Below are 23369 nucleotides of genomic sequence, written 5' to 3'. Positions count from 1 at the left end.
AATGTAAATGATGAGTTAATGGGTGCAGCATACCAACATGGCACATGAATACATATGTAACATGTGCATGTTGTGCACATATAACCTAGAACTTAAAGTATACTAATAAAAAGAAATAAATTTAAAAATTAAAATAATAATACAAGAAAAAAGAAAAAAGTTCCAGACAGAGGGTATGAAGTAACAACTAAAATTTTCAAAGCAATGGATTTCTGCCGACTTGGAGTGGTTGGAGCTTCATATGATTAACAGTTTTGAAGTAAACCTTAAGAAAAGACAATAAACTGGCCGGGCGCGGTGGCTCAAGCCTGTAATCCCAGCACTTTGGGAGGCCGAGGCGGGCGGATCACAAGGTCAGGAGATCGAGACCATCCTGGCTTACACGGTGAAACCCCGTCTCTACTAACAAGTACAAAAAACTAGCCGGGCGAGGTGGCCGGCGCCTGTAGTCCCAGCTACTCGGGAGGCTGAGGCACGAGAATGGCGTGAACCTGGGAGGCGGAGCTTGCAGTGAGCTGAGATGGCGCCACTGCCCTCCAGCCTGGGAGACAGCGAGACTCCATCTCAAAAAAAAAAAAAAAAAAATAGAAAAGACAGTAAACTGACAGAAAGTGTTTGATTTTTACCAAGAGATGAATGGTGGGTGCTAAGATCCAGAGGTGGGAATATTCAAAGAATGTTGGTAGCACAATGGAAGACAAATTTGAATAGAAAACAAAATATGAATTCAAATAGGGTTTATTTAAATAGAATAAAAATCCCAAATAAGCTTGACAGTCAAAATTCTGCAAGGTTTTGCACATATATTTTTTAATATGGTACTTTTGAAAGTTTATTTATTTTTTATTCTTTATGTTATTTTATTTTACTTTAAGTTCTGGGATACACGCACTGAACGAACGTGCAGGTTTGTTAAATAGGTATACATGTACCATGGTGGTTTGCTGCCCCAATCAACACATCATTTAGGATTTAAGCCCTGCATACATTAGATATTTGTCCTAATACTATCGTTCCCCTTACCCCCATACCCCAACAGGCCCCGGTGTATGATGTTCCCCTCCCTGTTTCCATGTATTCTCATTATTCAACTCCCATTTATGAGTGAGGACATGCGGTGTTTGGTTTTCTCTTCCTGTGTTAGTTTGCTGAGGTTGATGGTTTCCAGCTTCATCCATGCCCCTGCAAAGGACATGAACTCATTCTTTTTTTTTTTTTTTGAGATGGAGTCTCGCTCTGTCACCCAAGCTGGAGTGCACTGGCCAGATCTCAGCTCACTGCAAGCTCCGCCTCCGGGATTCACGCCATTCTCCTGCCTCGGCCTCCCGAGTAGCTGGGACTACAGGCGCCCGCCACCTCACCTGGCTAGTTTTTTTTTTTTTTTTTGTATTTTTTAGTAGAGACGGGGTTTCACCGTGTTAGCCAGGATGGTCTCGATCTCCTGACCTTGTGATCCGCCCGCCTCGGCCTCCCAAAGTGCTGGGATTACAGGCTTGAGCCACCGCGCCCGGCCATGAACTCATTCTTTTCATGGCTACATAGTATTCCATGGTGTATATGTGCTACATTTTCTTTATCCAGTCTATCATTGATGGAATTTGGGTTGGTTCCAAGTCCTAGCTACTGTAAATAGTGCTACAATAAACAGACATGTGCATGTGTCTTTATAGTAAAATGATTTGTAATCCTTTGGGTATATACCCAGTAATAGGACTGCTGGGTCAAATGGTGTTTCTGGTTCTAGATCCTTGAGGAATCACCACACTGTCTTCCACAATGGTTGAACAAATTTACACTCCCACCAACAGTATAAAACATTTCTATTTCTCCGCATCCGCTCCAGCATCTATCTGTTGTTTCCTGACTTTTTAAGGACTGCCATTCTAAGTGGCATGAGATGGTATCTCATTGTGGTTTTGATTTGCATTTCTCTAACGACCAGTGATGATGAGCTTTTTTTCATATGTTTTTTGGCCACATAAATGTCTTCTTTTGAGAAGTTCATATTCTTTGTCCACTTTTTGATGGAGTTATGTATTTTTTCTTGTGTTTGTTCAAGTTCCTTGTAGATTCTGGATATTGGCCCTTTGTCAGATGGATAGATTGCAAAAAATTTTCTCCCATTCTGTAGGTTGCCTGTTCACGCTGATGAGAGTTTCTTTTGCTGTGCAGAAGCTCTTTAGTTTAATTAGATTCAATTTGTCAATTTTAGCTTTTGTTGCAATTGCTTTTGGTGTTTTCGTCATGAAGTCTTTACCCATGCCTATGTTCTGAATGGCATTGCCTAGGTTTTCTTCTAGGTTTTTCATGGTTTTAGATTTTATGCTTAAGTCTTTAATCTATCTTGAGTTAATTTTTGTATAAGGTATAAGGAAGGGGTCCAGTTTCTGTTTTCTGCAAATGGCTAGCTAGTTTTCCCATTAACATTTATTAAATAGAGAATCCTGCACATATTTTTTTGTCATTTTCAAAGAAATGCTGGGCATATTCTGTCTTATGTATTTTCTACTTTTATTTGCCTGCTCAAATCTGTGTAAATTTTGTCTTACAATATCTTTTCCACAATATCACAATGTTTTGCTAAATTTTATCATTTTTAAACTTATGGCTTAATCACATTAATTTTAGATCGCCTGGCTTTCACTGGATATTGTATGTTTTGCTTCTATTGCTATTGTTTTTAATAATCTCAAGTTCAAAAAGTCCTGCTTATCACAAAGCTGGCTCCTTAGTTAGTTAACACGGAATTTGATTGCATGCTGATCCTTGGTCACTTTAGGCCTTCAGCTTAGAGCTTTGTAATCCATATCTAAAAGGATTATAATCAGCCACCTCTGTTTGACATATCTGCTCATTCTGCACATGTATGGAATCAGGGAAACTCACATGTGTTTTCAAATATACTGTTTCTTTTCTCAGAAAATAACAAATGTCCAAGTAGCTGTATTGCTGAGTTTACAGTCTTCGGAGAACCAAGGTCAGGCCTCTGGATATCCAAACACCCAGCAAGCTGAACACTTGACACAACCCCTTTAATCAAGCTTCAGTTAGGTTTTCTAGCACTTCAGTGCTGAATTCAGCTGTATACTTGAGGTTTGATGACTCTTCTTAAGCTATTTCGGGATGCTACGACCACGTTGCTCTTGGGAATGTTCAAGAAATACTGTATACAAAATGAAGTTTCACAGAGTTAAGACACAGTCTCTGCGTGTCACAATGTATCACATTGTTCTGACACTGAATTTGAACCAAATATAGACAATTATATTATGTTTTCATAAGATTTTCAAGGGATTATATAAGCACAAGGCATCTTGATGTAAATAGTTCACAAATTTGTGATATGTAAAACTATAGATTTCATACTGATTATGTTCAAAGTTGTGTGATTTTTTTATTATGCTTACTTGGAATAGCTTTACTGCTGTACTAAGAAAATTGATCGCTTTATAAATATTTTGATAAGGTTTTTAAATTCTACCACATAACAAAGGAAAAGGTAAGAGAAAATTGACATCAATTGAACAATTATCTATCTGCTAATAGACATTAAATTTAAGAAATATTAAGATTCATATTTTTATTGTTCAATTCACATTTCTGAATTTATTTTCTGTGAGTTTCACATATATCATGATATTTAAATTCATATTCTGCTGTAGGCATAAAATTCCAATGACTCATTATAAAATAATGATATTTTAAGTCTTATTTTCCATCTTTGAAATATTTGATGGAGATTTAAAGTTTGTCTTTGAAAACTGAAGTTCTGTTGAATCAGCAAGAACAGTACTCCAGGGCAAGGTAAGGGCAGTGAAGCTTTTCTTAAACTCTCATCTTTTATACTGTCTTCTTAAGCATTTATGTATTTCATTCTAATAGAAAAAATATAGAAAATTTTATTCAGGAATCCTACTCTTAATTTTGTGAAGAGTATAGAAAAGTATGGGAGTAATAACTCCAAAATTGCATGTGAGGATTAATTTAAAATGCAGATTTACAATTCCTTTAAACAATACCAGTACATATTGATTACACCTAAAACAAGATAATCTAAGATTTACTGTTTAAGTGTAGGCATTATGTAGTTGTGCAAATTGAACCCATATGGTTGAAAAATGAGAAGTTTAGAGTTGAAGATTTGTGACTTAAATGACTAATTTTTGCCCTATCAAGCATAGTGACAAAAAATCCCATTAAGAAACAAAGATGACTGAAAACTACATACAAAAATTGATATTGTTATTACTATTAATTATCTTAGAGATAGGGTCTCACTATGTCACCTAGGCTGATCTCAAATTACGGGCCTCAAGCAATCCTTCAGCCTCAGCCCCCTGAGGAGCTGGGATCGCAGAAGTAAGCCACCATCCCTGGTTAAAGATACAAAAATATTTAACTTGAGGATATGACTTGTGCAAATGCCTTATTGACTAAACTCCTATTTTCATTATTTAATTGTATACGTGTCTTTATCAATATTCCATCTATGTTCGAAACAGAGTATATCGATTCCAAGCATCTTCTATAAGGCTTATAGTGTTTATTCTGTTTCCAAAATGAAGAAAACAAATTATTCACTAAGACAACATTATTTTTATACAATTCAGTGAATTTTTTGTACTATTAATGCAGATAAGATAGACAGGAATCTTTTCTTCATGGAAGTCATTAAATCCTAAAAGTAATGTTTTGATTGTTGACTTTGGTTTTGTTTTTATTAGTGTTTAAGCACTCACTGAAATAATTAATAATTATTAATTATTTAATAATTATCTTAACTTTCTCATTTGGCAAGAATAAGTCAGCATGTCAACAAAAAAAAAACGAAGAAAAGAGGATTTTTTCAACAATAGGGTTGAAGATAGTAAATAATATCTATGTATCAGTACTAATAACAGCTGAATAAGACCTCATTTCTTCTCTTACGTGACAATCATAGTTCAGTGTTGTGTTTTATTTTAATTTATTGTTTCTATTTCTAAAAATTACATTTGATATTTTTGTTTCATCTTTCTATGACAATCAGGAAAGAAATAAACCACACGTATTTTTGCTATTCCTTTTGCAAATGTTCTTTGTTCATGATGTGTGATTTCTGGGTTTGCAGGCTGTGAAGGTGGTTGAATGTGGATAATGCTTATTATGGCTCTACGCTTCATGTTGCTTACCTAACTTGCGAATGCATTGTGAGGATTAATGCCTATTTAAAGAACCTTACTATTGCACTTTCCATTAGAGAGAATGGCTCATACACATTGCAGAAATCACCCAGTGGAAATAAAATTATACATACACTTAGAATCCTCTGAACTTGCAGTAGGCCAAATTTTAATGAGACGAACATTTTCTACAGCTGTGCTACAGCATTCTTAGTGATCAAAAGGAAGTGTTGAAAAGCCATGAAGAAAAGAATTTAAGGGAAAATGTAGGAAGCTTTTCATAATTATGAGTATTAGTCAAATAACATTTGAGGCGCACTCAGTTATCTGCATTTGGATTCCATAGTCAGTCAACCTTATGAAAGCAGGATTTTTTTTTGTTTTTTTGTTTTGTTTTGTTTCAAAGTTCATATAGCTAATTTCCCCAGATAATGTTGTCTTTCCGTTATGAACAGCAACTTTAAAAGTATTACAAAACTACACTAATAATCAGATACTGTGCGTTTTGGCCCCAGAATTGCCACCTAGTGACTATTAAAAATAAACGAATCTCATATGTAAGAAAGTTAAAGTCTTGAGCAAACTCAGCACCAATCTGTGTATATTTGCAACTTGCCATTAGGTATACAATAAAACATATTTTTTTCAACCTATTACTTTTTATCCCAGGAAACGTATAATTGTTTTATTAGTACCAGTTTTTAAAATGATTTAGCCATTTTCATAGAATGAAATGTTAAAGTTAAATGCTCTCACTGTTTTCTGCTTAGTTCCCGGCTATTTGGCTCTTCTCATGGATTCTCTAGACCACAACATTGTCCAGCAACTGAAGGGTTAAATTATGGCAAGCTAGGGCTTGTCCAGGTACTTCTCCAATGTTATCTAGATAACTGCATCTATTCTAACTGGTTAGGAACCCAGGTCTGGAACAAAGTTAACTAATCTATGATTGGATTTGATTATTTCAATAGATTCCTGAGTCAAGATGTGACAATTTTATTGCTTTTCCCAAGGTCTCTGGACTTGAAACTAAAATATGAAGAACAGATAGTGAACAGAATGAGAGTATCTACTAATAGTTGCTCTTGAACTCCCTCAATCCTTGCCTTTTGTGCAGCTTGGTTGTTCAACATATTAGTTTACAAACCACAAATTCTACCCTTAACCTGTGATAATTGTTGCTCATTTGTTTCTTAAGAGAAGAAACCTTGTCAAGGCATTTGACAACATTTGGAATCATTTACATGTGAATGGCTTGATGATAGTTCCGTCTTCAAGGGCACTTCTCTGGTGAACTACTGAGTCATCAGCATGAAGTATAGATGTTAACTCACCATAGGTGTTCAACAAACACTTGAATGACTTAATGACTATATCCTATTTTCAGTTTTAATTTTCTTTGGCCCAGCATAGTCATAGCAACCTACAATGAGCATGATAATCATTAATCTCATTTGATTTAATCTTTTTAAAAATATTTCTGAATGCAGTAAAACATTTATAGCACACAACTACATTGACATATGAATGTTATGTTTGATGAGCTGCTCTGTGTTTGATTACACTGTCCCAAATATTGCTACTTAATTAATATTGTTTATTGCATTGTTAGAATTGGAAGAGGACTTTGGATTTCTATAATTCAACTCATTTATTTTGTTAATTAATGAGAAAACTGAGATCTAAAGAAGTTAAGTGACTTTTTCAAGGTCTCATAATTATTTAGCAGTTAAATTTGGAAGAGAATTGGTAGTGCATTCCAAATCCTTTGATGTTATTTATTGTATCTTTATTTTAAATATGGGTATATCAAATAAATATCAACTTAATATATTTGCATATTTTAATTAATATTTTCTAAATACCATTAATTAGACTTTGCTGCATAACTGGTAAAAATTTTCAGTTCTATCAGGACCAATTTTATTTTGTTCCAGTTTTTTCACAAGTGAGTATGATAATATCTAACATGCACATTACTACTACATATGTGATACAATGTCAGTCATGTAATTTTAATAACAAATAATATAATTTTCAGATTACTGTGGTGATAGAAGCTTAAGTATCTTTATAACTCAAAGAGAAAAACAAGCCCGAGCCTATGTTTTATTCTTATCATGCCCAATCTCCTCTGACACATAGATAGATTTCTCCCCAAACAACAATTTATGTCATAATAGCTGCCAAGACAGACTTAATATAATCTCTTTATAGTCTTGATTTATTGTTGCTAATTGTCTTAGCCAAAGTTCTTTAGAAAAGAAAGCCTGCAACAAAGTTAAACACTTAAGCTTTATTGTGTGAGGCAATATCAAGACAACAAGAAAGAAAATGTGTTTTATGAAGATGACTTTCATTTCCAAAAAATCACAGCCTGTTGCTTTCTGATAGGATGTTTTCTAAAATTGCCCTGTAGACTGTTGCCCCATGTCAGAATCTCTCAGAATGAGGATGGAAGAGGAACTGATTTAAGAGTTCCTTGTCATCTCCTGCTTCCCATTAAATGATTTTCACCCCATAGAGTATTAACTTCTCCACACTTCTAGAATGTACACTTCTGAGTAACTGCTGGGGAATTAAGACCATATATTGCACAGTGTGGTCTGAGAAATGGTAAAATAAACTCTGGTCTTCATAGATTGGGTTGCATTGCAAAGTGCTGTGGTGTTATGGGTACAAAGAGGTCAAGCAGAAGCTAAAACCTTAGCTCCACAGAGGCTAAGAATGCTGATTATCAAAGCCAGGGAAATATGAGTAGAATGAATGTGGTGGCTTTATTTTCAACAGGTAGGTGAACAAAAATAGGTTGGGCCCAGGAGAATCAGTGAAGGAGAATAATTTTGATATGGTACACGGATTAGCTTGAGTAAAGAATTGATTGTAGTAAGACATATAATCCTTGGTTTCCCAATGAGTAGTCTTGGCTCCTTGATCTACTTATGTGTACATAACCACAATTATATATAATAAATAGTCTTTACAATAAAAATATTTAGCAGGTTGTTAAAGGAAGAATAACAATTCCATTTTCTTCCGTGCTGTTGTATTCTACAGAAAATATAATTTTGGTTTTACAAATGTAAGTCGTTAATGAATTGGAAGACTATTATTAATTTTCAAAAAGAAGAATATATCCATCACATCTCCAAAACATACAAAGGTACATTTTGAATCATACCATTCAAAACAAACAAAATTATGATATATTCTAGTTCAGACTAGATCTTATTCTTAAATATTTTAATTTTTAAACATTAGGTCCTTATCAGTAATCCAGAACCAGTTTTCCCAAGAATTCTCCAAAACTAAACATTTTACGTAATTTTCCATAGTAAAAAAAAAAACTCTTCTTTTTTTTTGTTTAATCCTATACTATTGCAAATACACTGGTGAACAAAATAGCTAAAATTTTAGTGACCTATACAACAGCCCTTGTTACCTGGTTCTGATTCTATCTATAAAAGAGGGCAGAACAAAACTTCAGGCATTAGATCAAAGGGGTAGTAGGAAGCAAAAAAGTAAACAGCAAAGAAAATAGAAAAAAATAAAATTCTAACGTAGGGAATAATCAGGTACTTCCACTTCTCTCTACTCATGTCTTCTAGTGAGCTTTCATTTCATCTTATCAATAAACTGTGAAGACCTTACTTTTCTTACTTTTACTTATTAATTATGTGCTTTATAAATAAAACATTTTTTAAATTTATAATTATAAATATATTTGTGTGTATACGTAGTTATAAATATACAAACATTTTAGCTTCTTCATATCAAAATTAAGGAAATACCAAACAATAATGAAAAAAATTGAAAAAACGATTAACCAGAAAACCTCTGTATTATTTTTTCTTCTAGTCTTTTCATATGTATATATTCACAATAATCTGCAGTGATCTTCAGTTTTCAGTAGATTATTTAATAATTAAATACTCCTCCTGTGCAATCATAACAGGATATAGAATATTTTTGCCCAACTAAAAAGTTTCCTTATATTCTTTTTTACGGAAATCTCCTGCCTCTTCCAGAGAAGGCAATTTTTTAATGTCTGTCATTATATATTAATTTTGAATCTGGGTTCTTCTTTCACTCAACATGTTTTTGGATTTCACTTGTGCTGTTGCATGCACCAGCAGTTCATTACTTTCTATTGCTGAGAAGTATTAAAATTTATACTACTGCTATGGTTTAAATGTTTGTCTCCTTCAAAACTCATGCTGAAATTTAATTACCATTCAAACAGTACTAAGAAGTGGGATCTTTAAGAGATGATAGGCCATGAGGGCTCTGACCTCATAAATGTATTAATGCTATGATAAAAGGAGTGGCTTCCTTATAAAGGGATAAGTTCATCCCCCTTTTGCCTCTCTCTTCCCCTCTTTTTACTCTTCTGCCATGGTATGACACAAGAAGGCCCTTTCCAGAGCTTGGACTTCCCAGCCAAAATCATGAGTCAACAAATGTCTATTCATAAAAGTTAACTAGGCTGTGGTATCCTGTTATAACAGCACAAAATGGACCAAGACAACTATCTTTCTATGTGTTTGTCTTTCTTCTTTTGATAGGCCTGTGGGATAATTTATCTAATCTTAAATGAAATTCATATGGAAAAATAACTCATATACTTAATTGAAGCCATGTCCATGCACATAAAAATAAGCCTAAAATAATTTTTAAACTTAAGTTTCATGTTTCCAAATATGGGTCTTCATTCATCAATTTCTTAAAACAAGCAAGGTATGTATATGTGTGTAAATGTGTGTGTTTGTGCACGTGTGTGTGTGTCTTTCCCTTTTAAGAATGAATTAGATATTAGAAATGGAAATTTAAGAATTAAAAAAAATATTTTTTGTTAGCCTTAACAAACTTTTTTTACATATAAGCACTTTTACTGAGGAAACTTTTCTTCAATTAACAGACTATTAGATAATTTAGTTGATAGAAAATGACATATGGTTCAGACAATCTGATAATCGATTTTAGTTATGTTCAAATATTTTAGCATCCATTAATTTTGACCCCTGATCCAGATCCCAACAAGTATACACAACTTTCTCTTTTTTATGATGACATTCTTTTGATATTTTAAGTTTTTCTTCCATATTATATTTATCCATACCAAAATGCTATGGGTTTAGTAATTTCTATCATTATTTATATTTTTATTTAACTATAGAAATCATGGTCTTTTATGACTCAGATAGAAGAAATGTATAGAATTTGACAAGAACAGCAACAATGTGTGTGTGTGCGTATGTTCTGTTAGAATTCTAGCGTGACATACTGACTGTTAGACATCCCAGGCTGGCTCTCTTGACTTTCCAGATGTTCTGTATTTGTCACCGTTTCACAAAAACTCAGTAGTGTACATATTTCTGCATCATAGCCAGAAGGAAGATGAACATTTTTTTTTCACTGCTGTTTGCATCTAAATGTCTCCACAGAAAGAAGATATCCACAATTGTTTTCTTCAAGTCACCTTGTATAGAATCTCTCAGACTTAGAGCTGCCATTCAAAGTTGCTACTACTTTTGAGAAACTAATATGTTTAATCTTCCATTGCCAGTAAGTGGAGAGGGAGAAGTACATTTAATGTAAAGTGAGTACAGTTTCAGACACTGGGAAACTATAAGATTGATGTTGTCTGGAGAAGTACTAACAGTGAGACAGATATAGTGAGACCAGTGCAAAGTGGTGATCAACCAATAATAAGAAATTCTCGTTATCTGGTGATATCTTCAGTGGCCTGTATGGTCTCTGTCACAACAACTCTACTCTACTAATATACCTGAAAATAGTAGTAGACAGCACATAAACAAATAAGTGTAACCCTGTTCTAATGACATATTATTAATCAACACAGAAATTTGAATTTCACATAATTTTAGTGTGTCATGAAACTGGCTTAGACATATGTAAATACATATATATTTATATATATATTTCAAATGTTATGAAACTTGCATTGTGTCATGAAACTTGCATTGATATATATAAATATTTTGTGTATATATATCAAATATTATATATATATGTATGTATGTGTGTGTATATATATATGGTTTCAGTTCTTAGTCCATAGTTAGTCCATGGGGTATAGTTTGCTGACCCTTATTTATTCCTGTCAGGTTCCAGTTCCAGTTCTTGTTTTCTCGATGAAGTATTCAAACACAATTCCGTGACTCACCCTCTCCACTGAAAAAGTTGAATGGATTGAATGTTTGCGTCCTCCCAAAATTCGTATGTGGAAACCTTAACCCCTAATGTGATATTAGGAGTTGAGGCCTTTGGGAGAAAATTAGGATTAGATGAGATCATGAGAATGTAATCCTTATTAATGGAATTAAAGCTCTTGTAAGAGTCTTGAGAGACGTTGATTCTCTCTAGGAATACAAGAATAGTGGGCAGTTTCCAATCAGGAAAGGGACCTCAACAGACACCAACGATGCTGGCAACCTGATCTTAGACTTCCAGCTTTGAGAACTGTGAAAAATAAATATTCGTCATTTATGAACCACTCACACTATTGTATCTTGCTATGTCTATTAGTTTATCCTCACATAGCTATAGGGAAATATCCAAGAATGGGTAATTCATAAAGGAAAAAGATCTAATTGACTCACAGTTCTGCAGGGCTGGAAAGGCCTCACGAAACTTACATGGCAGAAGGAAAAGTAACTCTTCTTACAGGGCAACAGGCAAGAAAGAGAATGAGTCTGTAGGAGGAACTGTTAAACACTTTTAAAACCATTAGATCTTGTGAGAATTCACTCACTATCACAAGGACAGCATGGGGGAATCGGCACCCATGATCCAATCACCTCCCACCATGTCCTGCCCTTGCCCTGTGGGAATTATGAGGATTACAATTTAAAATGAGATTTGGGTGGGGACCCAGAGCCTAACCATATCATTACAGTAGCCCTAACTGACTAGGACAAAGAGTAATCACATTTTTTTCCTGTTTCATGCTATGTGGTTTTTGTATTTTCATGTTTTTTCCTTGACATTCCTGTATTTTTTTATTATTTTTTTTGAGATCTGTGACACTTTCTAGATCATAGAAGTGTGACTAAATTTCTATAATTGGCAGTACTATACATTATTCTGCCCTAGAGGTTCTAACAGCTGAATGCTTGGCATTATTTTGAATATTGGAAAACACAGTATACAACTTTGGATTCACAGCATCACTTGAAAATTTGGAAAATCTGTATTGATTATCATGTGGCAACAATTGGCTGGGGCTTAGTAACGGCTGTAAATTTGGAAAAAGGCATTTGATTCCATAATTGCCACTGTCTCCTCTACTGCTTATGTGTGGTGGGAGAATTCTTAGATGGCTCCATGGAGCATGGCGGGGATCTGTGAATATAATGATACATAATGAGATGGTGACTCCTATGATTATATTACCCTAATATAAGACTGTGCTGCTGCAGACTAAAGAGAGATTCTCTTGCTAACTTTGAACCAGTAAACTCCCGTGTTGTCAGAGAACCATGTGAAAAAGGACTCTGGTGGCCTCTATGACCTGAGAGTGACTTCTGCCAATAGCCAGCAGGGAAATAAGTGCCTTAGTCTTACAATTTCAAGGAACTGAATTCTGCAAAGAAACCGGAATACATTTGGCAGATAAGGCTCAGCCTCAGATGAGAGTGCAACCCCATCTGTCACCTTGATTTCAGGCCACCCTGAGCAGAGAATCCGGTTAATCTTTGTCTGTAATCCTGAGAAATCCTTGAGATATTAACAGTGTGTCATTTGAACTGCTAAATGTGTGGTCATTTCTTATACATCAATAAAAAGCTAATACACCGTTACTTTTCACCAACACAATTCAGTTTTCATTCCTACTTAGCCTGAGAATACCAAAAAGCTCTGTTGCTGCAAAGTCTCCTACTTTGCAAACAATGAGAAACTGTGGAAATTAAATATTTTATTTCACTCATGATTTTTCCAATATTATTTATCAAAATAAATTTATTAAAAGTATTCAAAGACCACTTCAAAGCGTAGCTGCCTTCAAGACAGATTTTTGACCCTCATAACAAACATTGCAGTTTTCAACACCAAGCACTCATTATATTTCACACATCATTTTTAACAATGCAAACATGGATCATTTCAGTTTCAGCATTACATGAAACAGCAGTACTGATGATCTGTGGTCATAAGAACTTCAATACCCTTGCACATAGCAAACATTTTACTGTTATCGATTCCTAAACGAAAACGACTATGTGGTAACATGGATCGATTTAGGGAAAGATGTACAACCAGCTACCTAAGGCCACATAATCCCAGATCTATTGATTTTAAATGCTTTGGACAAATCTTTCTATGCTGAATAGTAGAAATACTAGTGGAACCCAGAAAGCTATTAAGTAACAAACTGTTTCCGGGTGAGTAAAACTGATGAACTGTTCTAGACACAGATCTACCTTATATCCCTGTTGATTACCTTTAAGGCAGTGGAAAATAATCAATTAGAAAAGAGGAAATGCACTACCTTTTACTCCAAGTAAGGAAATGGGTGTCCATTTGCTTACTATATAGTTTCCAGCCCTTCCATTCACAAATGGGTTACATGACCCACATCAGATACTCCTGTTGTGGCCTTTCTGTCTTCCCCAAGAGTAGATCCTACTCTACCCATCTGTGAATCTGATCCTTCTCAGGTCTCATACTTCAGCTCTAAAATTGCTCCTTTTAGAACACAGCTATGTCTTAGTGCTTCATACATAATAATTATCTGTTGACCCTCTCCCTTGGTGCTTCACTTGTACCACTCATATATACTTCTTCTTGATTTTATACCAATGTTCCTCTTAGATACTGCTAGAATGCTATAGAAATAGAATAATCCATAAACAGTATGGTCTAGTTTTTCTTCTGTGTGACAGTCCTTATAAGTAACTATATAAAACACTTTCAGTTTTTTGAACATGTAGTCTCATTTTGCTGTCCAAAATTCTTCTTTAAAGTATTGTGGAATACATAAAAATTAAGTTAATGATTCAATAAAATATCTGAAATACAAATAGATTTATGGGGAATATAAATATAAAATATGAATTACAAATTAAGACTATATCAAAAAAAGAACAAATTGCAAATATAAGTCCAACTTTAAGAAACAAAAACCAATAAGTAACACTTTTATTTCGCAAACGTTTTTGTTTCTTGCTTATTCTGTGTCAGGTGCTGTTTTAAGAGCTTCATATAAACTCATTTAATGCTTACCACAGCCCTGTGAGTTAGCTGCTGTTATTATCTCTATTGAATGCAAGAAGAAACTAGAGAGCAAAGAGGCTAAGTAACTTGTTCAAGGGCATAAAGGTAGAAACTGGTTGAGCCAAAATTCCTAGTCAGATCATCCAGCTCTAAGCGCATTCTTTGAAATATTATACCATGCTGCTTTCATCATTTTTTTCTCCATTTTCCACACTCAAAATTAATAAATAATACATTAACAATAATAACATTTAAAAATATTGTGATCATACCCCAACAGTGAAGTATATATAAGAAAAACCATCTTAAAGCTAATTTAAATAAGTTTCTTACGTAACCTTGCCCAAAAGAGTGATGAGAAGACCCTAATTTCTTTTAACCATAAAACACCTAAGTGCTTTCTATTATGGTGTATTCATATAAAAAGCATGTCTATCCTTTTTTGGTAATACAGAAGAAAGAGGTATATTGCTATGTATATTAAATTTATCTTGAGCAATTGGGTCAAATAAAGTAAATCTAATTCCAATCAATTGACAGAGAAGAAAATGAGAAAAAACAAACAAGAAGGAATTTTCATAAAGCTTTTATTTTGAAATTATAATCAATCTGAAATGTCACCCAAGAGTTGTGAAGTAAACTTAAGTTCTAGTACTTGTAGTTTCTCTATTCTTTTCCACCTATCTCCATTATCCCATGAATACTTGAAGATAATTATATTTCCCATTTATAAAATTTATGGAAAAGTCTTACCCAGAAGATAAAAAACAGAATAACTAAAACACTCAGTATTTCTCTATAATAACTGTAACTTTTATTAAAGAATTAAAAATAATGAAAAATATATATAGATATCTACATATATGTATATACACACAAATGTATATATAAATACCTAAGCAAAAGAGATGCAGTATATGGTATAGCAGTTAAGAATATGGATTCTGAAGGTAGAATAATTTTGAATCTGGCTTTCCCCATTTCCTGCTATGTGAACCCTTGCAAGTGATTTAAGTTTGATGGTATTTAATGTTCTAATTTAGAAAATGAGTCATAATAAAATAGAACACATATATGTGATATATGTGAAATAGAACACATATATGTGATATATGTGAAATAGAACACATAATACGTATACGTTCAGGACTCAGGTACAGCAAAGGGCAACTTCATTTATTCCGCCCCTTTCCTCTTCAGTCTACTTTGGAGACATTTTCTTCTTTGCCCTTTGATAAAATTCAAGGCAAATTCCTTGACTTGTCTTTTGGTTCTCTGGTACTAAAAAGTGTTCCCAGGAATTAAGGTCAGTACACAGGCTCATTTTAGTAAAATGTCCATAACTTTGGAAGTTCAAAACTCTGAAAAGTTAAAGATTCTATCCTGAACTATTTTAATATTAAAGAGCCTCTAGAGAAAGCATCTAAAGGAAGTTTCTTTCCGGTTTTCCCCATCATATTCTTCTTTTCTTCTCTCACTGTGATTCCACTAGGACACAATGGTGAGGTCAGAAAGGGTAATAAATGCAGGCATACTATAAAGAGCAGCCAGGGAAGATGCCTTTATTCTGGTTGCACTTTTGTATGGTCTTTGGACAAAACCTCTCTTTTCACTGGGGGATCTGTCACATGCAGTGACAGTCTTTGGTACATTCTGGTAGGTCACTTGGAAGTATCCTTGCTCAACTTGCTGGGATTCAGCTGTATTCCTCTTCCTCTATATTTGGAAATATTTTTTTTGTTGTTGTTTTGTTTGTTTCGTTTTCCAGATGGTGTTTATAACATGTTGGCTAAATAATTTGGGTTCAATATATCAATGAGAAGCATGCAACTTTAATCCATGACCATAGTGAGTGGAGCTATTTTTCAATCGATGTTAATTTTGAATTTCACTGTGTCAAGACAGTCAAGCTAGTTTCTTATCCTTTGAAACAATAGGGAGTGAATCACGTATCAAATACTGTTTTCTCTCAGTTCCAATGAACATATACAAACACTCTTTATTTTCCCCATGAGATTTGATAAAAGAAGGAAGTTTCTTAATCCCTACTCTAAAAGGACTTTGGTAAGACCCAAAGCTCATCAACAACTTCCTGTAAATTTCTAGGCTCTTTAATGATTGTTCAAGTCTTTCTTCAACTGAATTTGGGGCAGGATGTAGTTAGCTACAGAGCACACAACAGACTGCCACATCATACATTTGAAAATCTTGCTTAGATGGTCTCTTTCTCTTTTTGGAAATTTGTTATAACTGGTCACCTATGCTTTTGCTTGGTAGTTTGTGTGTAACTGAACACCAGCCTGAAATTATTTTCATTGTGACACCCTACTATATGTTCTTGTATCTAAATACACATAAGCAGTTGTATAGAATAGAAATATTAAAGCACTGTTATTCTGAAAAATATAGATTGCATGTGGGAGAAGAAACGGCTAACAAAATGTATAAAATTATATTATTTGCATTTGATTTTATTTATTATAAGGAATAACAGTGCATAGATTAGAAGAAAAAATAATGTGTTGCCTCAATTATGAAGATATAACTAATTTCTCCTTCCAAGAAGAAATCAGATAGCTGCTAAATACTAAGTGTTTGAATATCCTTGAAAATATATGTGGTCAGTAAGCCAAAAAGATAATTCTGTAAAAACTACAAAGCCATTAATTTCTATTATTATTTATCCTATTTTTTTCTCTCTTGTTCCCTACCTTGTCTCTTGTCTGCCTACTTATCTATTTATCCATCCATTATCTCTTCTATCACTATGTTGGAAGCCATTTATAAAAATAGATAGAACCCACCCACTGGGATAAAATACTCATTTTTATAGCACTATTTAAAGGCTTCTAGAGCTTTACACATATTACCTCATTAATTTTCACAATATCCTGCAAAGTGAGTAGGTGGAAACTATTTCTCATTTTATGGTTGGATAAAGTAAGATACTGTAAACTTACCAAAAAGACTCATGTAGGAATAAATACAGGAAATTAAATAAGGTACAATTTTTAAAAGTATAGGTTAATCGCTTGCCTAATGTTATCCTAGAAGTTAATTTCATGTGCTGTGATCTATTCAGAAGTTCTTGAACTATTGATAAAATTAAAGCTATTATCTCTATATTTTTTAGCATGCTAATAAATGAAGAATCTTATCAAATATAATATATATAGTATTAAAATAGCCATTGATAATACAGATTGGGCACATATGCTATGGCAGGGACTTCTTGCATTATCTAGTTTTACATTCATAGCAACCTTACCATTTTAATTCTCTATTGCAGTATAAGAAATTATACTGGGATAATTTGTTATCCCCAAACTTTGCAGCTTAAAATAACAACCATTTACTCTCTCACAATTTCTGAGTTCAGAACTCTGAGAGAATCTTAACTGAGTGGTTATACCTCAGGGTGTCTTACAAGGTTGCAGTAAACCTGTTGATTGAGGCTGCGGTTTCACATGAAGGTTCAATTGAGGGATGATCCATTTATAAACTAACTCACATTATTAGAATAATTCAGCTTCTGGAAGGTTGCCAGACCGAGGAAACAGCTCCTTGCTGGCTGTTGGCCAGAGGCATCTCTCAGTTCCTTGTTATACCTTCATAGACAGCATATCTTTCACCTTTCTGAGATCTTTACAAGTAATTTTACAGTTACCTTCAGCTTTATCTTTAGATCAAGGGTTTCTGGCATTGCTCTAAATTTGATCTTTTCTCAGAAACCGTTTCTTATTAGTTTTATTATCAGTTGCCCTCTGGAGAGGCTGAGTATTTTCAAAATCAGTGAGTTCTGGCTCCAATTTGCTCATCAGTCTTTCTTTTACTTTTTTTTTTTTTTCTGGAGATGGAGTTCGGCTCTTGTTGCCCAGGCTGGAGTGCAATGGTGTGATATTGGCTCACTGTAACCTCTGCCTCCTGGGTTTAAGCAATTCTCCAGCCTCAGCCTCCCAAGTAGCTGCAATTACAGGCATGCACCACCCTACCTGGCTAATTTTGTATTTTTTAGCAGAGGTGGGGTTACTCCATGTTGCTCAGGCTGGTCTCGAACTCCCGACCTCAGGTGATCTGCCCGCCTTGGCCTCCCAAAGTGCTGAGATTACAGGCATGAGCCACTACGCCTGGCGTACTTGATCTCTTTAATCTTGCCTGTTGGTATGACCAACAAGAAGGAAGTAGGTGTCACCTTCAATATTCTGGCTGAAAATCTGCTTAGCAAATTACCCAGCATTTTAGGTACGTTTTTTATTTTCTACATGTACCAGTTTCTAAGGCCGCCATAGCAAATTACAACAGATTTTTTTTGGCTTAAAACAATAGAAAATTTTTTTTTCATAATCCTGAAGCCTAGAAGTCTGAGATCAAGGTATTGGTAAGATTGGTTTCTTGCAAGGTCCCTTTCCTTGGCCTGTAGATGGCTGTCTTCTGTTGTCTCCACATAATCCTGCCTCTGTCTCTGTCTCTATCTTAAACTCTTCTTCTTCTTTTTCTTTTTTTTTTTTTTTTTTGAGATGGAGTCTCACTCTGTTGCCCAGGCTGGAGTGCAGTGGCCAGATCTCAGCTCACTGCAAGTTCTGCCTCCCGAGTTTATGCCATTCTCCTGCCTCAACCTCCTGAGTAGCTGGGACTACAGGCGCCCGCCACCTCGTCCGGCTAGTTTTTTTTTTTTTTTTTTTTGTATTTTTTAGTAGAGACAGGGTTTCACCGTGTTAGCCAGGATGGTCTCGATCTCCTGACCTCGTGATCCGCCCGTCTCGGCCTCCCAAAGTGCTGGGATTACAGGCTTGAGTCAACGTGCGCGGCCAACTCTTCTTCTTATAAGGACACAAGTCATATTGAATTAGGGGCTACCCATATTACCTATCTTAACCATAAGTACCACTTTACAGGCCCTATCTCCAAATATGGTCACATTCTGAGGTATTAGGTGTTAGGGGTGTTATCTTTTGTAGGACACAATTCAACCTCAAACACCACATAATTGCACCAGTAGTATTGATAATCTTCTGCTGTTACATAACAAAAATCCTCTTTCCTCCAGTTTTAAATAAGATTTACCTCATTCACCTGTAGGTCATTACCAATGGGAAGGGGAACATCACACACCAGGGCCTATCATGGGGAGGGGGGAGGGGGGAGGGATTGCATTGGGAGTTATACCTGATATAAATGATGAATTGATGGATGCTGACGAGTTGATGGGTGCAGCACACCAACATGGCACAAGTATACATATGTAACAAACCTGCATGTTATGCACATGTACCCTAGAATTTAAAGTATAATAAAAAAAAAAAAAAAAGAAAGAAAGAACATTGGGTTTCTATTAACGATTTCCTTTACATACCTCAGGCATTTTTTGTTTGTTTGTTTGTTTGTTTGTTTTCACAGTCTCTCCTCCAAGTCCACTAAGGAGTTCAAAGTTATTCCTACATTTTAGGGTGTTCTTTCAAAAGCATCTTAGTTACAGGTACTGAAATACATACTAAGTCTTTATTGCAACATAATAGTTTGTTCCAACACATCAGCTTTAAACAATGTAAACTGATTATCCCACACGATTTCTGAGGGTCAAAAATGTGGGAGAAGTTTTTCTGGCTATTTCTGGTTCAGGATCTCTCACTGGGTTGCAACCAAGCTGTTGACCAGAGACGAACCTTGAAAGAGCTTTGAGTGAGACTAGAAATTTCCCTTCCAAATTCAATCAAATGGTTGTTTGTAGATATCAGTTTGGATAAAACTCATCAATGATAATAAATGTTTTAATAAAATAGCTATAGGTAATATTGATTAAGCACATTTTCAAGAGCTTGTGCATTGCTTAATTTTACACTCACAATAAACTTACCATGTTAATATTATTCCATGCCCGTGTTATAGCTAAAGTTATTAAAGGAATTGTGCACGGTTGCACAAGCGAAGATGGAAGAACTGAAACTTGAAATCAAATGGCTTTAAATTTTGAAAGCCTCAAATGTGCTTATATTACTTTCTTATCCAAAATGGCTTGATGGGCCGGGCGTGGTGACTCATGCCTGTAATCCCAGCCCTTTGGGAAGTCCAAACAGGTGAATCACCTGAGTTCAGAAGTTAGAGCCCAGTCTCAAACATGGCAAAACCTGGTCTCCACTAAAAAAAAAAAAAAAAAAAAAAAAAAAAAAAAATTCCCGGGTGTGGTGGTTCATGCCTGTAGTTTCAGCTAGCTACTTGGGAGGCTGAGACACAATAATCACTTGAACCCGGGAGGCGGTGGTTGCACCACTCCAGCCTGGGTGACAGAGTGATGTTCCATTGCAAAAAAAAAGAAAAAAAAAGTTCATGGTTTCTACTTTGACAGAAAATAGAAAAAAAGACATAAAAATAAAAGCAGAAAAAAGGAACAATGCCTAAATTAATCATGTATGCAATAAAATCACTCTAAACCTAACATACTATTATTGTTCTCCATAATCATATCCTTTTCATGTTTCTGTTACTTTGATTCAAAATTCAGTCTCTTTTACACATATTATAAAGTTATCATTCCTTGCAAATCTTTATTCTGATTTTTCAAATACACATGGTTTTAAAGAAGTATTGTATTAAGAACTGTTACAAGTATAGTACAAAGATCCAATCTATCTTCACACCCAATTTCTCCTATTATTAATACCTTAGTAGGACATAGTTTTCACAATTAATAAATAAATATTAGTACATTATTACTTCCTCTAACTTTATGGAAGTATAACTCACAAATAAAAGTTATATATATTTAAGATGTACCACATGATGTTTTGATACATTATGAGGTGATGCCCATAATCAAACTAATGATCATACCTGCCACCTATGTGTGTAATAAAAAGAAGTTGTATTCATAGAAATGCGAGTAGAAAGGCTGTTGTAGAGCCTGGGGGAGTGAAGAAAATGGTGATATTTTAGTCAAAGTGTACAAACTTTCAGTTATAAGATGAATGAGCTCTGGAGATCTAATCCATAGCATGTTAAGTATTATTGATAAATTATTAGAAATTAAATACTGTACTTTTTCCCCAATTTTTCCAGTTGCCTATCCAAGTTACCACATTACTTTGAGTCATCACTTCTACAAAGGCTCAGCTTGGTTTTGACAATTTCTTAGACTCCCTTTGTTTTTTACAACCTTGATAAATTTGAAGATTATTGGTCAGGTATATTGACATTTTGTGTAATGTTCCTCTATTTAAATTTGTCTGATGTTTTTCTTATAATTAGATTTGGGTAATGTATTTTTAGGGCAAAGACCATAGAGGTAAAGTGTTATTCTAAACATACCATGTTATGTCAAGTGTACATACTATCAACATGACTTGTAACTATTGATCTTCTTTTTTTTTTTTTTTTTTTGAGACGGAGTCTCGCTCTGTCGCCCAGGCTGGAGTGCAGTGGCCGGATCTCAGCTCACTGGAAGCTCCGCCTCCCAGGTTTACGCCATTCTCCTGCCTCAGCCTCCCGAGTAGCTGGGACTACAGGCGCCCACCACCTCGCCCGGCTAGATTTTTGTATTTTTTTTAGTGGAGACGAGGTTTCACCGGGTTAGCCAGTATGGTCTCGATCTCCTGACCTCGTGATCCGTCCGTCTCGGCCTCCCAAAGTGCTGGGATTACAGGCTTGAGCCACCGCGCCTGGCCTGATCTTTTTAAATGAACTTTTATTTTAGGTTCAAGTGTATATGAGAGAGTTTGTTACATAGATAAACTCATGGCACGGGGGTTTGTTGTACAGAATACTTCGTCACTCAGGTATTAAGCCCAGTACACAATAGTTATCTTTTCTGCTCCTCTTCCTTCTCCAACCCTCCACATTCAATTAGACCACAGTATCTGTTGTTTCCTTGAGTTCATAAGTTTTCATCATGCAGCTCCCACTTAAAAGTGAGAGTATACAGTATTTGGTTTTCTGTTCCTGTGTCAGTTTGCTAAGGATACTAGCCTCCAACTCCATCCATGTTCTGACAAAAGACGTGATTTCATTCATGTTTATGCCTGCATAGTATTCCATTGTGCATATGTACCACATTTTCATAATTCAGTGTGCCATTGATGGGATTTAGGTTGATTCTATGTCTTTGCTATTGTGAACAGTGCTACAATGAACATTCATACGCATGTGTCTTTATGGTAGAATGATATACATTTCTGTCTTTATGGTAGAGTGATATATATTTATCTGGGTATACACTCACTAATGGAATTGCTATGTTGAATGGTGGTTCTGCTTTTAGCTCTTTGAGAAACTGCCATACTGCTTTCCACAATGGTTGAACTAATTTACACTCCCACCAACAGTGTACACGTTCCCTTTTATCTGCAACCTTATCAGCATCTGATTTTTTTGACGTTTTAATAATAGCCATTCTGATTGGTGTGACATGTGGTCATGATTTGTATTTCTCTAGTAGTCATATTGAGCTTTTTTTCATATACTTCTTGTCCACATGTATGTCTTCTTTGGAAAATCGTGTATTCGTATCCTTTGTCTACTTGTTAATGGAGTTTTGATATGGTTTCGCTGTGTCCCCACCTAAATCTCACCTTCAATTGTAGCTCCAATAATTCTCACATGTGGTGGGAGGGACCCAGTGGGAGGTAATTAAATCGTGGGAGTGGTTCTTTCCCATGCTGTTCTCATGATAGTGATTAAGCCTCACAAGATCTGACGGTTGTATAAAGGGGAGTTCTCCTACACAAGCTCTCTTGCCTGCTGCCCTGTAAGATGTGACTTCACTCTTCATTCGCCTTCAGCCATGTTTGTGAGGCCTCCCCAGCCGTGTGGAACTCTGAGTCAGTAAAACCTCTTTTCTTTATAAATTACCAAGTCTCAGGTATGACTTTATTAGCTGCATGAGAACAGACTAATACAGTAAATTGGTAACTGACCTTCTAGTAGAAAGTACAGACAAATAATCAGACTTCTGTGGTCAAGGAAGACATGTTCTATGAC

The 23369-nt window shown here is 35.0% G+C and overlaps 1 long non-coding RNA gene across 1 annotated transcript; it reads left to right on the top strand.

Moving 5' to 3' along the window:
- The first annotated feature begins 4538 nt into the window (after window positions 1-4538).
- Window positions 4539-23014, top strand: LOC117086326. The gene is made up of 3 exons (XR_004438287.1): window positions 4539-4550; window positions 21417-21428; window positions 22922-23014. It is a non-coding gene; the product is annotated as an uncharacterized LOC117086326 (long non-coding RNA).
- The last annotated feature ends 355 nt before the right edge of the window (window positions 23015-23369 follow it).

Source organism: Trachypithecus francoisi, unplaced genomic scaffold (assembly GCF_009764315.1).
Source record: "Trachypithecus francoisi isolate TF-2019V2 unplaced genomic scaffold, Tfra_2.0 Lachesis_group1, whole genome shotgun sequence".
Taxonomy (NCBI): domain Eukaryota; kingdom Metazoa; phylum Chordata; class Mammalia; order Primates; family Cercopithecidae; genus Trachypithecus; species Trachypithecus francoisi.
This window is presented reverse-complemented; position numbering and strand designations above follow the sequence as displayed.